Here is a 19,107-nt window from a genome sequence, read left to right as displayed (position 1 = left end):
CACCTCTCCTCTCAACACAGCAGCAGTACCACTAACTACACTTCTCCTCTCAACACAGCAGCAGTACCACTAACTACACCTCTCCTCTCAACACAGCAGCAGTACCACTAGTTACACCTCTCCTCTCAACACAGCAGCAGTACCACTAACTACACCTCTCCTCTCAACACAGCAGCAGTACCACTAGTTACACCTCTCCTCTCAACACAGCAGCAGTACCACTAGTTACACCTCTCCTCTCAACACAGCAGCAGTACCACTAGTTACACCTCTCCTCTCAACACAGCAGCAGTACCACTAGTTACACCTCTCCTCTCAACACAGCAGCAGTACCACTAGTTACACCTCTCCTCTCAACACAGCAGCAGTACCACTAGTTACACCTCTCCTCTCAACACAGCAGCAGTACCACTAGTTACACCTCTCCTCTCAACACAGCAGCAGTACCACTAGTTACACCTCTCCTCTCAACACAGCAGCAGTACCACTAGTTACACCTCTCCTCTCAACACAGCAGCAGTACCACTAGCTACACCTCTCCTCTCAACACAGCAGCAGTACCACTAACTACACCTCTCCTCTCAGCACAGCAGCAGTACCACTAGTTACACCTCTCCTCTCAACACAGCAGCAGTACCACTAGTTACACCTCTCCTCTCAACACAGCAGCAGTACCACTAGTTACACCTCTCCTCTCAACACAGCAGCAGTACCACTAACTACACCTCTCCTCTCAACACAGCAGCAGTACCACTAGTTACACCTCTCCTCTCAACACAGCAGCAGTACCACTAGTTACACCTCTCCTCTCAACACAGCAGCAGTACCACTAGCTACACCTCTCCTCTCAACACAGCAGCAGTACCACTAGTTACACCTCTCCTCTCAACACAGCAGCAGTACCACTAGTTACACCTCTCCTCTCAACACAGCAGCAGTACCACTAGTTACACCTCTCCTCTCAACACAGCAGCAGTACCACTAGTTACACCTCTCCTCTCAACACAGCAGCAGTACCACTAGTTACACCTCTCCTCTCAACACAGCAGCAGTACCACTAGCTACACCTCTCCTCTCAACACAGCAGCAGTACCACTAGTTACACCTCTCCTCTCAACACAGCAGCAGTACCACTAGTTACACCTCTCCTCTCAACACAGCAGCAGTACCACTAGTTACACCTCTCCTCTCAACACAGCAGCAGTACCACTAGTTACACCTCTCCTCTCAACACAGCAGCAGTACCACTAGTTACACCTCTCCTCTCAACACAGCAGCAGTACCACTAGTTACACCTCTCCTCTCAACACAGCAGCAGTACCACTAGTTACACCTCTCCTCTCAACACAGCAGCAGTACCACTAGTTACACCTCTCCTCTCAACACAGCAGCAGTACCACTAGTTACACCTCTCCTCTCAACACAGCAGCAGTACCACTAGTTACACCTCTCCTCTCAACACAGCAGCAGTACCACTAACTACACCTCTCCTCTCAGCACAGCAGCAGTACCACTAACTACACCTCTCCTCTCAACACAGCAGCAGTACCACTAACTACACCTCTCCTCTCAACACAGCAGCAGTACCACTAGCTACACCTCTCCTCTCAACACAGCAGCAGTACCACTAGTTACACCTCTCCTCTCAACACAGCAGCAGTACCACTAGTTACACCTCTCCTCTCAACACAGCAGCAGTACCACTAGTTACACCTCTCCTCTCAACACAGCAGCAGTACCACTAGTTACACCTCTCCTCTCAACACAGCAGCAGTACCACTAGTTACACCTCTCCTCTCAACACAGCAGCAGTACCACTAGTTACACCTCTCCTCTCAACACAGCAGCAGTACCACTAGTTACACCTCTCCTCTCAACACAGCAGCAGTACCACTAGTTACACCTCTCCTCTCAACACAGCAGCAGTACCACTAGTTACACCTCTCCTCTCAACACAGCAGCAGTACCACTAGTTACACCTCTCCTCTCAACACAGCAGCAGTACCACTAGTTACACCTCTCCTCTCAACACAGCAGCAGTACCACTAGTTACACCTCTCCTCTCAACACAGCAGCAGTACCACTAGTTACACCTCTCCTCTCAACACAGCAGCAGTACCACTAGTTACACCTCTCCTCTCAACACAGCAGCAGTACCACTGCCTGCTACTCTCCCCTCCTCTAAGCAGGGCCTGTAGGCTATCTGACATCTTTATGTAGCTGTTTGAGGCTCAGTGCTGGGCTTGGCCTGCCAGAGAACCATATTCCCTGTATAGTGCACTAAAAAAGTAGCGTGCCATGGGCCCTGATCAAAGTAGTGCCCCATGGGTCCTGATCAAAGTAGTGCCCCATGGTCCCTGATCAAAAGTAGTGCCCCATGGGCCCTGTTCAAAAGTAGTGCCCCATGGTCCCTGATCAAAAGTAGTGCCCCATGGGCCCTGATCAAAAGTAGTGCCCCATGGGCCCTGTTCAAAAGGTGCGCCCCATGGGCCCTGATCAAAAGGTGCGTGCCATGGGCCCTGTTCAAAAGTAGTGCCCCATGGTCCCTGTTCAAAAGTAGTGCCCCATGGGCCCTGTTCAAAAGTAGTGCCCCATGGGCCCTGTTCAAAAGGTGCGCCCCATGGGCCCTGATCAAAAGGTGCGTGCCATGGGCCCTGTTCAAAAGTAGTGCCCCATGGGCCCTGATCAAAGTAGTGTCCCATGGGCCCTGATCAAAAGTAGTGCCCCATGGGCCCTGATCAAAAGTAGTGCCCCATGGGCCCTGATCAAAAGGTGCGCCCCATGGGCCCTGATCAAAAGTAGTGCCCCATGGGCCCTGATCAAAAGTAGTGCCGCATGGGCCCTGATCAAAAGGTGCGCCCCATGGGCCCTGATCAAAAGTAGCACTTTTAATAAGGAATACGATGCCATTTGGGCCCATATGGGCCTTGGTTAAAGGTAGTGCACTTAATTGGGAATAGGGTGTCTTCTGGGACGCAGCGAGAGAGAGAGAGTGATGTGTGTGTGAGCAGTGCTCTGTGGACTCTCAGGGATTTTCTCCAGGCCTGAGGTGAGCTGTGTGTTAAGAGGATGGGATGTGAGGTCAGCGTGTCTCAGGCTACAGCAGCAGATGGTAGTGGTGGTGTGACTGACTGTTGTATTACTGTGTGTGTGTGTGTGTGTGTGTGTGTGTGTGTGTGTGTGTGTGTGTGTGTGTGTGTGTGTGTGTGTGTGTGTGTGTGTGTACACAGTGTATGTCTGTACACACAGCCTGCTAATCAACACACTAGCCACCCTGTCAGAACACTGCAGCTCTCAATTCAATTCAATGGACTTTATTGGCATGAGAAACATGTGTTTTCATTGCCAAAGCAAAAAAATGGATAATTAACAAAAGTCAAATAAACAGTAAAAAATAAACAGTAAAGGAATAGAGACATTTAAAATGTCATATTATGTATATATACAGTGTTGTATTGATGTGCAAATAGTTAAAGTAGAAAAGGGAAAATAAATCAACATAATTGGTTGTATTTACAATGATGTTTGTTCTTCACTGGTTACCCTTTTCTTGTGGTATTTCACCCAATAGATATGGTAGTTTTTCAAAATTGGATTTGTTTTCAAATTCTTTGTTAGTCTGTGTAATCTGAGGGAAATATGTGTCTCTAATATGGTCATACATTTGGCAGGAGGTTAGGAAGTGCAGCTCAGTTTCCACCTCATTTTGTGGGCAGTGTGCACAGTATTTTAAAATATAAACTCAGCAAAAAAAGAAACATCCCCTTTTCAGGACTCTGTCTTTCAAAGATAATTAGTAAAAATCCAAATAACTTCACAGATCTTCATTGTAAAGGGTTTAAACACTGTTTCCCATGCTTGTTCAATGAACCATAAACAATTAATGAACATGCACCTGTGGAACAGTCGTTAAGACACTAACAGCTTACAGACGGTAGGCAATTTAGGTCACAGTTATCAAAACTTAGGACACTAAAGAGGCCTTTCTACTGACTCTGAAAAACACCAAAAGAAAAGATGCCCAGGGTCCCTGCTCATTTGCGTGAACGTGCCTTAGGCATGCTGCAAGGAGGCATGTGCAGTTGTGGCCAGGGCAATAAATTGCAATGTCCGTACTGTGTTTCAAATACTTGTTCTCCCCACTGTATATGTTGAAGAGGGTGGGACTTAAGATGCATCCCTGTCCCACCCCACATCCATGTGGAAAGAAATGTGTGTTTTTTGCCAAGTTTATCCGCACACTTGTCGTTTGTGTACATGGATTTTATAATGTCGTATGTTTTCCCCCCAACACCACTATTCATCACTTTGTATAGCAGACCCTCATGCCAAATTCAGTCAAAATCATTTTTTAAATCAACAAAGCATGAGAAGACTTTGCTTTTGTTTTGGTTTGTTTGTTTGTCAATAGGGTGTGCAGGGTGAATACGTGGTCTGTCGTTACGGTAATTTGGTAAAAAGCGAATTTGACATCTGCTCAGTTGATTGTTTTCACTGAGGAACTGAACTAGTCTGCTGTTAATGATAATGCAGAGGATTTTCCCAAGGTTGCTGTTGACGCATATCCCACTGAAGTTATTGGGGTCAAATTTGTCTCCACTTTTGTGGATTGGGGTGATCAGTCCTTGGTTCAAATTATTTCGAAAGATGCCAGAGCTATGGATGATGTTAGAGTTTTATTATAGCCAATTGGAATTTGTGGTCTGTATGTTTTATCATTTCATTGAGGATATCATCAACACCACAAGCCTTTTTGGGTTGGAGGGTTTGTATTTTGTCCTGCAGTTCATTCAATATAATTGGAGAATCTCCCCCTCTCTCTCTGTCTCAATTTCAATTAAATTCAAATGGCTTTATTGGCATGGGAAACTTATGTTAACATTGCCAAAGCAAGTGAAATAATGAACAAAATAAACAGATAATTGCCATGGCCAGCGAAGAGCCCGGATCTCAATCCCATTGAGCACGTCTGGAACCTGTTGGATCGGGACGTCTGGGACCTGTTGGATTAAACAGTATTCATCTCATTTTGTGGGCAGTGTGCACATAGGCAAACCTGGCTCTCAAGAAAAGACAGGCTGTGGCGACCTTTCTCAATAGCAAGGCTATGCTCACTGAGTCAGTACATAGTTAAAGATTTCCTTAATTTTTGGTCAGGTATTCTGCCACTGTGTACTCTCTGTTTAGGGCCAAATAGTGTTCTAGTTTGCTCTGTTTGTGTGTGTGTGTGTGTGTGTGTGTGTGTGTGTGTGTGTGTGTGTGTGTGTGTGTGTGTGTGTGTGTGTGTGTGTGTGTGTGTGTGTGTGTGTGTGTGTGTGTGTGTTAGGCCCAAGGAAAGTATTGTGCTACTCGGTGACTAAGAGGCGATTAAACTGCTTTCACTAGAGGGCCATCCTCTAGTGCTGTGCTCCTCTGGCGCCCTGCCTCTATCCTGCTGAGAGACCCGTCTGTCGCTGTGATTAAAGACCTGCCTACTGGTGTTAATACTGAATGTACCACTTCTTGGAAGTGACTTGGAAAACAAGCTTGAGTTGAGCTGTTTTCTCTCTCTCGTTTGACTCTCTGATACAGGGCACAGACACACCCAGGTTAATCATTGCGGTGCTGCTCAGTTGCAGCTGCACAAGGCACCTGTGGTTGTTTGAATGCCCATTACACCCCTACTTAAAAACTGCTTCTGTTTCTAATATTAGGTTGTTATAATTAGGGGTTCAAGCAGCAAGGCTGGGTGAAACTCTATTGTATTTGTTGGTGTATATTATTATTATTATTCTGGTTCCACCAAAATTTGGTGAAAAGATGGACATTCCCATGACATGGTAAGGCCTAGGTAAAGCCTTTACCGTCATGCAACCTGGCATGATGGTAAAGAGCCAAGGGCCACACCCTGTCATGCAATGCCATGCCAACTGGCCACATTGTGGTGCTATAACAAGCAATTGAAAATGCAAACTTTAAAAGCTCAGGCCCCTCACCCCGTATAGCGTAGAGTTGTGAAATTCGGTACTTAGGTCCCTCTCCTCACAAGGAATACATTTGCTTAAGGACCTGTAAGTTCCGGCACTTAAAACGCTAATCCTCTGGAACTGAATGACCGATCTGCACAAAACTTTATATATGGCATCTATGGGCCAAGGTTTCACAACACAATATTTTCCAGATTATATGTCAAACAACATGGCTGCTACTGACCAATTAACATTCACATGGGTGTGGTCAGGCTCATAAAGGCATATAAATCAGACAGAGATATTTGTATTGTAACAAAACTTGGTACACATGTTCCAAACACTGTCAAGAATCAACATATGCAAGCACATTCATATCGACCACACGGTGGCGCTATAACAGGCACATGTTTATATCGCTTGATCTGTTTGACTCAGAGTGATGAAATTTGGCACACATTCTCAGGGATATACTAGCTAACCCGTAAAGCATGGTTCCGTTTGGCTGCATGGTGGAGCTGTTGAACAGGAAAAAAACATTAATTCAATCTCAATGGCTCATAGCGGCCATATTGTAGGAGCAGGAGCCCTGGAAAATATGGTGCCAGTCCATCCAGTGGTTCTGGAGAGGAAGACTTTAAAGTAGTCAACATAATTAGAAAATGTTCCAAAATACATCATTTTGGATTTGAGATCGAATGTTTTATAAATCAAATCAGATTTTATTGGTCACATACACATGGTTAGCAGATGTTAATGTGAGTGTAGCGAAGTGCTTGTGCTTCTAGTACCGACCATGCAGTAATAACCAACGAGTAATCTAACCTAACAATTCCACAACTACTACCTTATACACACACGTGTAAAGGAATTAATAAGAATATGTACATATAAATATATGGATGAGCGATGGCCAAACGGCATAGGCAAGATGCAGTAGATGGTATAGAGTACAGTATATACATATGAGATGAGTAATGTAGGGTATGTAAACATGATATAAAGTGGCATTGTTAAAAGTGACTAGTGATACATTTATTACATCCAATTTTTTATTATTAAGTGGCTAGAGATTTGAGTCAGTATGTTGGCAGCAGCCACTCAATGTTAGTGATGGCTGTTTAACAGTCTGATGGCCTTGAGATATAAGCTGTTTTTCAGTCTCTCGGTCCCAGCTTTGATGCACCTGTACTGACCTCGCCTTCTGGATGATAGCGGGGTGAACTGGCAGTGGCTTGGGTGGTTGTTGACCTTGATGATCTTTTTGGCCTTCCTGTGCCATCTTTTTGGTGTAGGTGTCGTGGAGGGCAGGTAGTTTGCCCCCGGTGATGCTTTGTGCAAACCTGACTACTCTCTGGAGAGCCTTACGGTTGTGGGCGGAGCAGTTGCCGTACCAGGCAGTGATACAGCCCGACAGGATGCTCTCGATTGTGCATCTGTAAAAGTTTGTGAGTGTTTTTGGTGACAAGCCACATTTCTTCAGCCTCCTGAGGTTGGAGGCGCTGTTGCGCCTTCTTCACCACGCTGTCTGTGTGGGTGGACCATTTCAGTTTGTCCGTGATGTGTACGCCGAGGAACTTAACTTTCACCTTCTACACTACTGTCCTGTCGATGTGGTTAGGGGGGTGCTCCCTCTGCTGTTTCCTGAAGTCCACGATCATCTCCTTTTTGTTGCAAACCTGATGATTGAGTTGGAGGTGTGCATTGCCACGCAGTCATGGGTGAACAGGGAGTACAGGAGAGGGCTGAGAACACACCCTTGTGGGGCACCAGTGTTGAGGATCAGCGGGGTGGAGATGTTGTTTCCTATCCTCACCACATGGGGGCGGCCCGTCAGAAAGTCCAGGACCCAGTTTGGAGGGTACTATGGTGTTAAATGCTGAGCTGTAGTCGATGAACAGCATTCTTACATAGGCATTCCTCTTGTCCAGATGGGTTAGGGCAGTGTGCAGTGTGATTTGCGATTGCATCGTCTGTGGACCTATTGGGGCAGTAAACAAATTGAAGTGGGTCTAGGGTGTCAGGTAGGGTGGAGGTGATATGGTCCTTGACTAGTCTCTCAAAGCACTTCATGATGACGGAAGTGAATGCTACGGGGCGATAGTCATTTAGCTCAGTTACCTTAGCTTTCTTGTGAACAGGAACAATGGTGGCCCTCTTGAAGCATGTATGAGGTGACTCTACAAAATGTAATCTTTTATTTGAGTGTATTTTCATGCATACAGGGGCTTGCGAAAGTATTCACCCCCCATAGCATTTTTCCTATTTTGTTGCCTTACAACCTGGAATTAAAATATATTTTTTGGGGGGGGTTGTATCATTTGATTTACACAACATTTCTATCACTTTGAAGATGCAAAATATTTTTTATTTTGAAACAAGAAATAAGACAACAAAAAACGAAATCTTGAGCGTGCATAACTGTTCACCCCCCAAAGTCAATACTTTGTAGAGCCACCTTTTGCAGCAATTACAGCTGCAAGTCTCTTGGGGTATGTCTCTGTAAGCTTGGCACATCTAGCCACTGGGATTTCTGCCCAATCTTCAAGGCAAAATTGCTCCAGCTCCTTCAAGTTGGATGGGTTCCGCTGGTGTACAGCAATCTTTAAGTCATACCACAGATTCTCAATTGGATTGAGGTTTGGGCTTTGACTAGGTCAATCCAAGACATTTAAATGTTTCCCCTTAAACCACTCGAGTGTTGCTTTCACCAGTATGCTTAGCGTCATTGTCCTGCTGGAAGGTGAACCTCCATCCCAGTCTCAAATCTCTGGAAGACTGAAACAGGTTTCCCTCAAGAATTTCCCAGTCTTTAGTGCCATCCATCATTCCATTCCAATTCTGACCAGTTTCCCAGTCCCTGCCAATGAAAAACATCCCCACAGCATGATGCTGCCACCACCATGCTTCACTGTGGATAGAGGTGTTGGGTTTGCGCCAGGCATAGCGTTTTCCTTGATGTCCAAAAAGCTCAATTTTAGTCTCATCTGACCTTTGGGGAGCCTCCCACATGCCTTTTGGCAAACACCAAACGTATTTTCTTATTTTTTTCTTTAAGCAATGTATTTTTTCTGGCCACTCTTCCGTAAAGCCCAGCTCTGTGGAGTGTACGGCTTAAAGTGGTCCTATGGACAGCTTCCGCTGTGGAGCTTTGCAGCTCCTTCAGGGTTATCGTTGGTCTCTTTGTTGCCTCTCTGATTAATGCCCTCCTTGCCTGGTCTGTGAGTTTTGGTGGGCGGCCCTCTCTTGGCAGGTTTGTTGTGGTGCCATATTCTTTCCATTTTTTAATAATGGATTTAATGATGGTCTGTGGGATGTTCAAAGTTTCTGATATTTTTTTATAACCCAACCCTGATCTGTCCTTCTTCACAACTTTGTCCCTGACCTGTTTGGAGAGCTCCTTGGTCTTCATGGTGCCGCTTGCTTGGTGGTGCCCCTTGCTTAGTGTTGTTGCAGACTCTGGGGCCTTTCAGAACAATTGTATAATTACTGAGATCATGTGACAGGTCATGTGACACTTAGATTGCACACAGGTGGACTTTATTTAACTAATTATGTCACTTCTGGTAAGGTAATTGGCTGTACCAGATCTTATTTAGGGGCTTCATAGCAAAGGGGGGGAATTTATATGCCCCCAGCACTTTCCCGTTTTTTTATTTTTTTTATTTTTTGAAACAGGCTATTTGTTTCATTTCACTTCACCAATTTGGACTATTTTGTGTATGTCCACTACATGATATCCAAATAAAAATCTATTTAAATTACAGGTTGTAATGCATCAAAATAGGAAAAACACCAAGGGGGTCAAATACTTTTGCAAGACACTGTACTACCTGATGTGGAATATAGTTCCATGTAGTCATGGCTCTATGTAGTACTGTGCACCTCCAATAATCTGTTCTTGACTTGGGGATTGTGAAGAGACATCTGGTGGCATGTCTTGTGGGTAATGAATGTAATGGGTGTCTGAGCTGTGTGCTAGTAGTTTAAACAGACACACTCAGTACATTCAGCATGTCAACACTTCTTACAAAAACAAGTAGTGATGACGTTAATCTCTCCTCCACTTTGAGCCATGGGAGATATACATGCATATTATGATATTTAGCTCTCCGTGGACATTTAAGGGCCATTCGTGCTGCCCTGTTCTGAGACAATTGTAAAATCCCTAAGTACCTCTTTGTGGCACCTGAACACATGACTGAACAGTAGTCCAGATGAGACAAAACTAGGGCCTGTAGGACCTGCCTTGTTGATAGTATTGTTAAGAAGGTAGAAACTAGGGCCTGTAGGACCTGCCTTGTTGATAGTGCTGTTAAGAAGGTAGAAACTAGGGCCTGTAGGACCTGCCTTGTTGATAGTGCTGTTAAGAAGGTAGAAACTAGGGCCTGTAGGACCTGCCTTGTTGATAGTGCTGTTAAGAAGGTAGAAACTAGGGCCTGTAGGACCTGCCTTGTATTGTTGTTAAGAAGGTAGAAACTAGGGCCTGTAGGACCTGCCTTGTAGTGTTGTTAAGAAGGTAGAAACTAGAGCCTGTAGGACCTGCCTTGTTGATAGTGCTGTTAAGAAGGTAGAAACTAGGGCCTGTAGGACCTGCCTTGTTGATAGTGCTGTTAAGAAGGTAGAAACTAGGGCCTGTAGGACCTGCCTTGTTGATAGTGCTGTTAAGAAGGTAGAAACTAGGGCCTGTAGGACCTGGTTTAAGGTTTAAGGTTTAGTGAATGATTGTCCCAAATACAATGATTTCGTTTTGGAACTATTTAGGACAAACTTATTCCTTGCCACCCGTTCTGAAACTAACTGCAGCTCTTTATTAAGTGTTGCAGTGATTTCACTCGCTGTAGGAGCTGACGTGTATAGTGTTGAGTCATCCGCATACATAGACACGCTGGCTTTATTCAAAGATTGAAAAACGTAAGGGGTCTAGTCAGCTCTCCTGGGGAATTCCTGATTGTATCTGGATTATGTTGGAGAGGCTTCCATTAAAAAACCCTCTCTGTGTTCTGTTAGACGGGTAACTCTTCATCCACAATATAGCAGGGGTGTCATTGCCAACATGGGTGGTAGTTTGTCAAACTTTTCTCTTGGGCTTAAAGGATATATAATGTGATCCAGGATAGACCCTGTCGGTCCGCCTGGCCCTGACCCTGCCCACCCCTCAGCTCACACAATGCCAGCAGCCCAAATGGCACCCTATTCCCTGTATAGGAAAATGCACAGAGGGCTCTGGTCAAAAGTAGTGCACTATAAGGCCCGAGGGGGTGTGGTATATGGCCAATATACCACAGCTAGGGCTGTTCTATGCACGACGCAACATGGAGTGCTTGGACACACCCTTTAGCTGTGGTATATTGACTATATACTACAAACCCAGGAGGTGCCTTATTGCTATTATAAACTGTCATGTAATTAGAACAGTAAAATACATGTTCTGTCATACCCGTTGTATAGGATCTGATATACCATGGCTTTCAGCAAATCAGCATTCAGGGCTCCAACCACCCAGCTTAAAATACCTTTTAGCCCATGCCTGATCCGTGGTTATTGTGTGTTTATCCGAAGGTAAACATGCTATATTGACTGTTCATATGGAGTGTAGTGAAACCAGCTTTCAAACGTCAACACACCAGGTCTACATTGACTGCTTCACATCCTGGGCTTTGTGTCTGAACAGACTGAACTGTTCTGACCGACCAAACTAGCCCCTAGAATGGAGTCCCGTGATGAATACACGCAGAGGAGAGGAAACGAGAGGAGAGATGGAGGGAAGAAGAAACTCGAGGTGGATATAACCAGAGAACTGATCTGCAGTGGCCTCTAGAAAAAATCCCTGTGTGAATACACACAGAAAGGAAAAGTGTGGGAGTGGAGGGAGAAGGAGAGGTGGAAATTAGATGAGACGAGTGGAGGGAGGGAGGAGGAGAGGTGGAAAGGAGAGGAGTGGAGGGGGGAGGAGGAGAGGTGGAAATGAGATGAGAGGGGTGGAGGGAGAAGGAGAGGAGTGGAGGGAGGGAGGAGGAGAGGTGGAAATTAGATGAGAGGAGTGGAGGGAGGAGGAGAGGTGGAAAGGAGAGGAGAGGAGTGGAGGGAGGAGGAGAGGTGGAGGGAGGGAGGAGGAGAGGTGAAAAGGAGATGAGAGGAGAGGAGTGGAGGGAGGAGGAGAGGTGGAAAGGAGAGGAAAGGAGTGGAGGGAGGAGGAGAGGTGGAGAGGAGTGGAGGGAGGAGGAGAGGTGGAAAGGAGTGGAGGGAGGGTGAAGGAGAGGTGGAAAGGAGATGAGAGGAGTGGAGGGAGAAGGAGAGGTGAAAAGGAGATGAGAGGAGTGGAGAGAGGTGGAAAGGAGAGGAGTGGAGGGAGGGAGGAGGAGAGGTAGAAAGGAGATGAGAAGAGTGGAGGGGAAAGGAGATGAGAGGAGTGGAGGGGAAAGGAGATGAGAGGAGTGGAGGGGAAAGGAGATGAGAGGAGGGAGGGAGGAGATGAGAGGAGTGGAGGGGAAAGGAGATGAGAGGAGTGGAGGGGAAAGGAGATGAGAGGAGTGGAGGGAGAAGGAGAGGTGAAAAGGAGATGAGAGGAGTGGAGAGAGGTGGAAAGGAGAGGAGTGGAGGGAGGGAGGAGGAGAGGTAGAAAGGAGATGAGAGGAGTGGAGGGAAAAGGAGATGAGAAGAGTGGAGGGGAAAGGAGAGGAGTGGAGGGGAAAGGAGATGAGAGGAGTGGAGGGGAAAGGAGATGAGAGGAGGGGAAAGGAGATGAGAGGAGTGGAGGGGAAAGGAGATGAGAGGAGTGGAGGGGAAAGGAGATGAGAGGAGTGGAGGGAGGGAGGAGATGAGAGGAGTGGAGGGGAAAGGAGATGAGAGGAGGGAGGGAGGAGATGAGGGGAGTGGAGGGAAAAGGAGATGACAGGAGTGGAGGGGAAAGGAGATGAGAGGAGTGGAGGGAGGGAGGAGATGAGAGGAGTGGAGGGGAAAGGAGATGAGAGGAGTGGAGGGGAAAGGAGATGAGAGGAGGGGAAAGGAGATGAGAGGAGTGGAGGGGAAAGGAGATGAGAGGAGGGGAAAGGAGATGAGAGGAGGGGAAAGGAGATGAGAGGAGGGGAGGGGAAAGGAGATGAGAGGAGTGGAGGGAGGTGGAAATGAGATGAGAGGAGTGGAGGGGAAAGGAGATGAGAGGAGTGGAGGGGAAAGGAGATGAGAGGAGTGGAGGGAGGGAGGAGGACAGGTGGAAAGGAGATGAGAGGAGTGGAGGGGAAAGGAGATGAGAGGAGTGGAGGGAGGGAGGTGGAAAGGAGATGAGAGGAGTGGAGGGGAAAGGAGATGAGAGGAGTGGAGGGGAAAGGAGATGAGAGGAGTGGAGGGGAAAGGAGATGAGAGGAGTGGAGGGGAAAGGAGATGAGAGGAGTGGAGGGAGGGAGGAGATGAGAGGAGTGGAAGGGAAAGGAGATGAGATGAGAGGAGAGGAGTGGAGGGGAAAGGAGATGAGAGGAGTGGAGGGGAAAGGAGATGAGAGGAGGGGAAAGGAGATGAGAGGAGTGGAGGGGAAAGGAGATGAGAGGAGTGGAGGGAGGTGGAAATGAGATGAGAGGAGTGGAGGGGAAAGGAGATGAGAGGAGTGGAGGGAGGTGGAAATGAGATGAGAGGAGTGGAGGGGAAAGGAGATGAGAGGAGGGGAAAGGAGATGAGAGGAGATGAGAGGAGTGGAGGGGAAAGGAGATGAGAGGAGTGGAGGGAGGTGGAAATGAGATGAGAGGAGTGGAGGGGAAAGGAGATGAGAGGAGTGGAGGGGAAAGGAGATGAGAGGAGTGGAGGGAGGGAGGGAGGAGGACAGGTGGAAAGGAGATGAGAGGAGTGGAGGGGAAAGGAGATGAGAGGAGTGGAGGGAGGTGGAAAGGAGATGAGAGGAGTGGAGGGGAAAGGAGATGAGAGGAGTGGAGGGGAAAGGAGATGAGAGGAGTGGAGGGGAAAGGAGATGAGAGGAGTGGAGGGGAAAGGAGATTAGAGGAGTGGAGGGGAAAGGAGATGAGAGGAGTGGAGGGCGAGAAGAGGAGGAGGAGAGAGGATTAGTAGTCGTGTCTGGCCTATAGGTCAGCCCCTCCCATCACACAGCAAGTCAGGTGGTAGAACCGGTGATGAGCGAGAGCAAAGTTGTGTGTGTTTTTATGGGAGAGAGAGACAGTGAGAATCGAAAGGGAAAGAGAGAGAGAGAGAGAGGCTAAGTGTGTGTGTTTACGGGAGAGAGAGACGGTGAGAATAGAGAGGGAAAGAGAGGCTGTGAGAAGAGAGAGGGTAAGAGAGGCTGTGAGAAGAGAGAGAGAGAGGCTGTGTGTGGGACCAGGAGGAGAGAACTGAAGTCACAGCTATATTCACTGACAGGTGAACAATGTTATTTTGTTTATTTAGTTATGTAAGGTCAGATTGACAAGGTGTCATTATGGCAGCAGTACTGTAGTGTCGCAGCCACGAATTGTAGTAGAATAGAGTTCATGGTGTGTTATTTAAATGTGTTTTAAGGCACTTCACTGTACAGTTGACAGTGAATAAAAAATGCAGCATAGTCTTAAATTAGAATATGGATCTGTCCAGTTATACTAATAATACACATCACAGAGTTGAGTTTAGAGAAGACTAGTAAAAATCCTGCCGACATCTTTATGTTGTTGTGTTCCATGTTGTGGCTTTAGTAAACAAGACTTTTAAAGCTGTGAGGGTGATGGGGAGTCATTGGAAATAACTTTTAGTCCAGGAAGCTCATTTGTGAATGAAATGAATGGGGAATTCTTCACTTAATCTTTGATCCCAAGCTGAGTGGGTGACGTCATTACTGAGGCATTAGTTTGTATTTATCACAACAACATCCTCATTCACTGACTAGCAGGAAAGAACATATGCAAATTCCCTCTGTTGGTATAACCCCTGTTGTCTCTGTTGGTATAAACCCTGTTGTCTCTGTTGGTATAAACCCTGTTGTCTCTGTTGGTATAAACCCTGTTGTCTCTGTTGGTATAAACCCTGTTGTCTCTGTTGGTATAAACCCTGTTGTCTCTGTTGGTATAAACCCTGTTGTATCTGTTGGTATAAACCCTGTTGTCTCTGTTGGTATAAACCCTGTTGTCTCTGTTGGTATAAACCCTGTTGTCTCTGTTGGTATAAACCCTGTTGTCTCTGTTGGTATAAACCCTGTTGTCTCTGTTGGTATAAACCCTGTTGTCTCTGTTGGTATAAACCCTGTTGTCTCTGTTGGTATAAACCCTGTTGTATCTGTTGGTATAAACCCTGTTGTCTCTGTTGGTATAAACCCTGTTGTATCTGTTGGTATAAACCCTGTTGTCTCTGTTGGTATAAACCCTGTTGTCTCTGTTGGTATAAACCCTGTTGTCTCTGTTGGTATAAACCCTGTTGTCTCTGTTGGTATAAACCCTGTTGTCTCTGTTGGTATAAACCCTGTTGTCTCTGTTGGTATAAACCCTGTTGTCTCTGTTGGTATAAACCCTGTTGTCTCTGTTGGTATAAACCCTGTTGTCTCTGTTGGTATAAACCCTGTTGTCTCTGTTGGTATAAACCCTGTTGTCTCTGTTGGTTTAACCCCTGTTGTCTCTGTTGGTTTAAACCCTGTTGTCTCTGTTGGTATAAACCCTGTTGTCTCTGTTGGTATAAACCCTGTTGTCTCTGTTGGTATAAACCTTGTTGTCTCTGTTGGTATAAACCCTGTTGTCTCTGGTATAAACCCTGTTGTCTCTGTTGGTATAAACCCTGTTGTCTCTGTTGGTATAAACCCTGTTGTATCTGTTGGTATAAACCTTGTTGTCTCTGTTGGTATAAACCCTGTTGTCTCTGGTATAAACCCTGTTGTCTCTGTTGGTATAAACCCTGTTGTCTCTGTTGGTATAAACCCTGTTGTCTCTGTTGGTATACACACTGTTGTCTCTGTTGGTATAAACCCTGTTGTCTCTGTTGGTATAAACCCTGTTGTCTCTGTTGGTATAAACCCTGTTGTCTCTGTTGGTATAAACCCTGTTGTCTCTGTTGGTATAAACCCTGTTGTCTCTGTTGGTATAAACCCTGTTGTCTCTGTTGGTATAAACCCTGTTGTCTCTGTTGGTATAAACCCTGTTGTCTCTGTTGGTATAAACCCTGTTGTCTCTGTTGGTATAAACCCTGTTGTCTCTGTTGGTATAAACCCTGTTGTCTCTGTTGGTATAAACCCTGTTGTCTCTGTTGGTATAAACCCTGTTGTCTCTGTTGGTATAAACCCTGTTGTCTCTGTTGGTATAAACCCTGTTGTCTCTGTTGGTTTAACCCCTGTTGTCTCTGTTGGTATAAACCCTGTTGTCTCTGTTGGTAGAAACCCTGTTGTCTCTGGTGGTATAAACCCTGTTGTCTCTGTTGGTATAAACCCTGTTGTCTCTGTTGGTATAGACCCTGTTGTCTCTGTTGGTATAAACCCTGTTGTCTCTGTTGGTATAAACCCTGTTGTCTCTGTTGGTTTAACCCCTGTTGTCTCTGTTGGTATAAACCCTGTTGTCTCTGTTGGTATAAACCCTGTTGTCTCTGTTGGTATAAACCCTGTTGTCTCTGTTGGTATAAACCCTGTTGTCTCTGTTGGTATAAACCCTGTTGTCTCTGTTGGTATAAACCCTGTTGTCTCTGTTGGTATAAACCCTGTTGTCTCTGTTGGTATAAACCCTGTTGTCTCTGTTGGTTTAACCCCTGTTGTCTCTGTTGGTATAAACCCTGTTGTCTCTGTTGGTATAAACCCTGTTGTCTCTGTTGGTATAAACCCTGTTGTCTCTGTTGGTATAAACCCTGTTGTGTCTGTTGGTTTAACCCCTGTTGTCTCTGTTGGTATAAACCCTGTTGTCTCTGTTGGTTTAACCCCTGTTGTCTCTGTTGGTATAAACCCTGTTGTCTCTGTTGGTATAAACCCTGTTGTCTCTGTTGGTATAAACCCTGTTGTCTCTGTTGGTATAAACCCTGTTGTCTCTGTTGGTATAAACCCTGTTGTCTCTGTTGGTATAAACCCTGTTGTCTCTGTTGGTATAAACCCTGTTGTCTCTGTTGGTATAAACCCTGTTGTCTCTGTTGGTATAAACCCTGTTGTCTCTGTTGGTATAAACCCTGTTGTCTCTGTTGGTATAAACCCTGTTGTCTCTGTTGGTATAAACCCTGTTGTATCTGTTGGTATAAACCCTGTTGTCTCTGTTGGTATAAACCCTGTTGTATCTGTTGGTATAAACCCTGTTGTCTCTGTTGGTATAAACCCTGTTGTATCTGTTGGTATAAACCCTGTTGTCTCTGTTGGTATAAACCCTGTTGTCTCTGTTGGTATAAACCCTGTTGTCTCTGTTGGTATAAACCCTGTTGTCTCTGTTGGTATAAACCCTGTTGTCTCTGTTGGTATAAACCCTGTTGTCTCTGTTGGTATAAACCCTGTTGTCTCTGTTGGTATAAACCCTGTTGTCTCTGTTGGTATAAACCCTGTTGTCTCTGTTGGTATAAACCCTGTTGTCTCTGTTGGTATAAACCCTGTTGTCTCTGTTGGTATAACCACTGTTGCTAATAGCCCAGTTAATAGAGGGAATTCAGAAGCCCATGGAGAGATGTTTAGACCACAATTGCTAATAATGAGGTTTAAAGTTGAACTCCTGTTGAGCATCTTAATGTATTTTATACACTGTCACAAGTATCGCTGTTGCCTGTAGATAGTCCTCCGTTCATTTGGGCTACATTGGCGTTTTGTAGGGTTACGTCAGTAGGCTCGTGTTACGTTAGGAATTCACCCAGTGATTGTTCACCCATTTATTCACTGAAGCATGGTGACAAGTGAGATTAGAAGTCAGTCCCTGTCAGTCTCTGTGTCCACCATCCTGTGGCGTCTGCAACCTTTCTGTTCCCACCGGTCTCATCCTCTGCTCTCTGTGGGCTCTCTGTGATTCATACAACAAGACCAGTACAGCAAAGTCAACACAGATCCGTATCAATGTTTACAACACAGACTCTCATGTTTCCTCTCTCTCTCTCTCTCTCTCTCTCTCTCTCTTTGTCTCTGTCTCTGTCTCTGTCTCTCTCTCTCTCTCTCTCTCTCTCTCTCTCTCTCTCTGTCTCTCTCTCTGTCTCTCTCTGTCTCTCAATTCAATTCAATTCAATTCAAGGGGCTTTATTGGAATGGGAAACGTGTTAACATTGCCAAAGCAAATGAGGTAGACAACCTCTCTGTCTCTCTCAATTCGTTGTAATGATGTTGTAATGATGTGCAAATAGTTAAAGTACAAATAAATAAAAGTCTCTGTGTCCGTCTCTCTTGCTTTCTTTCCCTTTTTCTCTCTCTCGACCTCCCCCTCATCCACCACTCTCTTTTTCGCTCCATCTCGCTCTCTTTGTACCTCTCTTTCTCCCTCCACCCCCCCCCCCCCTCCATTTCTCTTTAGTACTTCTGACAGTGTGAGGTGATAGAGGCTAAGGTTAGCTAGTTCAGGTATGGGCCTTGGTGTAGCCAGTTGACGTGGGAAACACTCCACTCTATCAGATCAGTATCTAACGCTGTAATCACAGAACACTGACTCCTATGTGAACCTGTTCCCCTGCAGCAGGAAACAATGGAGTCCTTTTTAGACACAACACCCCTTCTCTCTCTCTCTCTCTCTCTCTCTCTCTCTCTCTCTCTCTCTCTATACTATCTATCTCTCTCTCTCTCTATACTATCTATCTCTCTCTATACTATCTATCTCTCTCTCTCTATACTATCTCTCTCTCTCTCTCTCTCTCTCTCTCTCTCTCTCTCTCTCTCTCTCTCTGTTCAGGTTCATGTTCACTCTAAGTTAATGAGATGTTTGTTCTTTCTGTTCTGTTCCTTCCTTTATTAACTTAGCCTGTTACTGGGACTGGGATGTGATTTCCTGCTCACAGTCTTGATTCTGTTGGGGGAATTATGGCTCATTATATGTCTGCTAGCCAGGACAATCTCAGTCCTGTTCCCTTGAGACCCAAAGATGCTGTGTATGTGTGTATTGAGCCCCTGTGAGGTATTGTGAGTTCACCCTGCTTGTAGCTGTCCTATTTAGCTGTGATTAGGCCGAGCCCTAAAGCCACAGGACCCTGTGTAACCTAGAGGTGTACGGGTTGTTTTAACAGGACCCTGTGTAACCTAGAGGTGTACGGGTTGTTTTAACAG

General features: G+C 45.8%; 1 protein-coding gene across 3 annotated transcripts in view; it reads left to right on the top strand.

Moving 5' to 3' along the window:
* Window positions 1-19,107, top strand: part of LOC129858413 (NEDD4-binding protein 3-A-like) — a 68,973-nt gene that overhangs the window by 11,557 nt on the left and 38,309 nt on the right. The window contains exon 1 of one of the 3 annotated variants that reach the window (XM_055927616.1): window positions 14,057-14,312. The exons of the other annotated variants lie outside the window; for them this stretch is intronic. The gene's annotated coding sequence lies outside the window, so the exon portion shown is untranslated. Of the gene's footprint in view, window positions 1-14,056; window positions 14,313-19,107 lie in introns of those variants that run through there. 3 annotated transcript variants of the gene reach the window in all.

This window comes from Salvelinus fontinalis, chromosome 6 (genome assembly GCF_029448725.1).
Source record: "Salvelinus fontinalis isolate EN_2023a chromosome 6, ASM2944872v1, whole genome shotgun sequence".
Taxonomy (NCBI): domain Eukaryota; kingdom Metazoa; phylum Chordata; class Actinopteri; order Salmoniformes; family Salmonidae; genus Salvelinus; species Salvelinus fontinalis.
The sequence above is the reverse complement of the archived record's forward strand: the minus strand, read 5'-3'. Positions and strand labels throughout refer to the sequence as shown.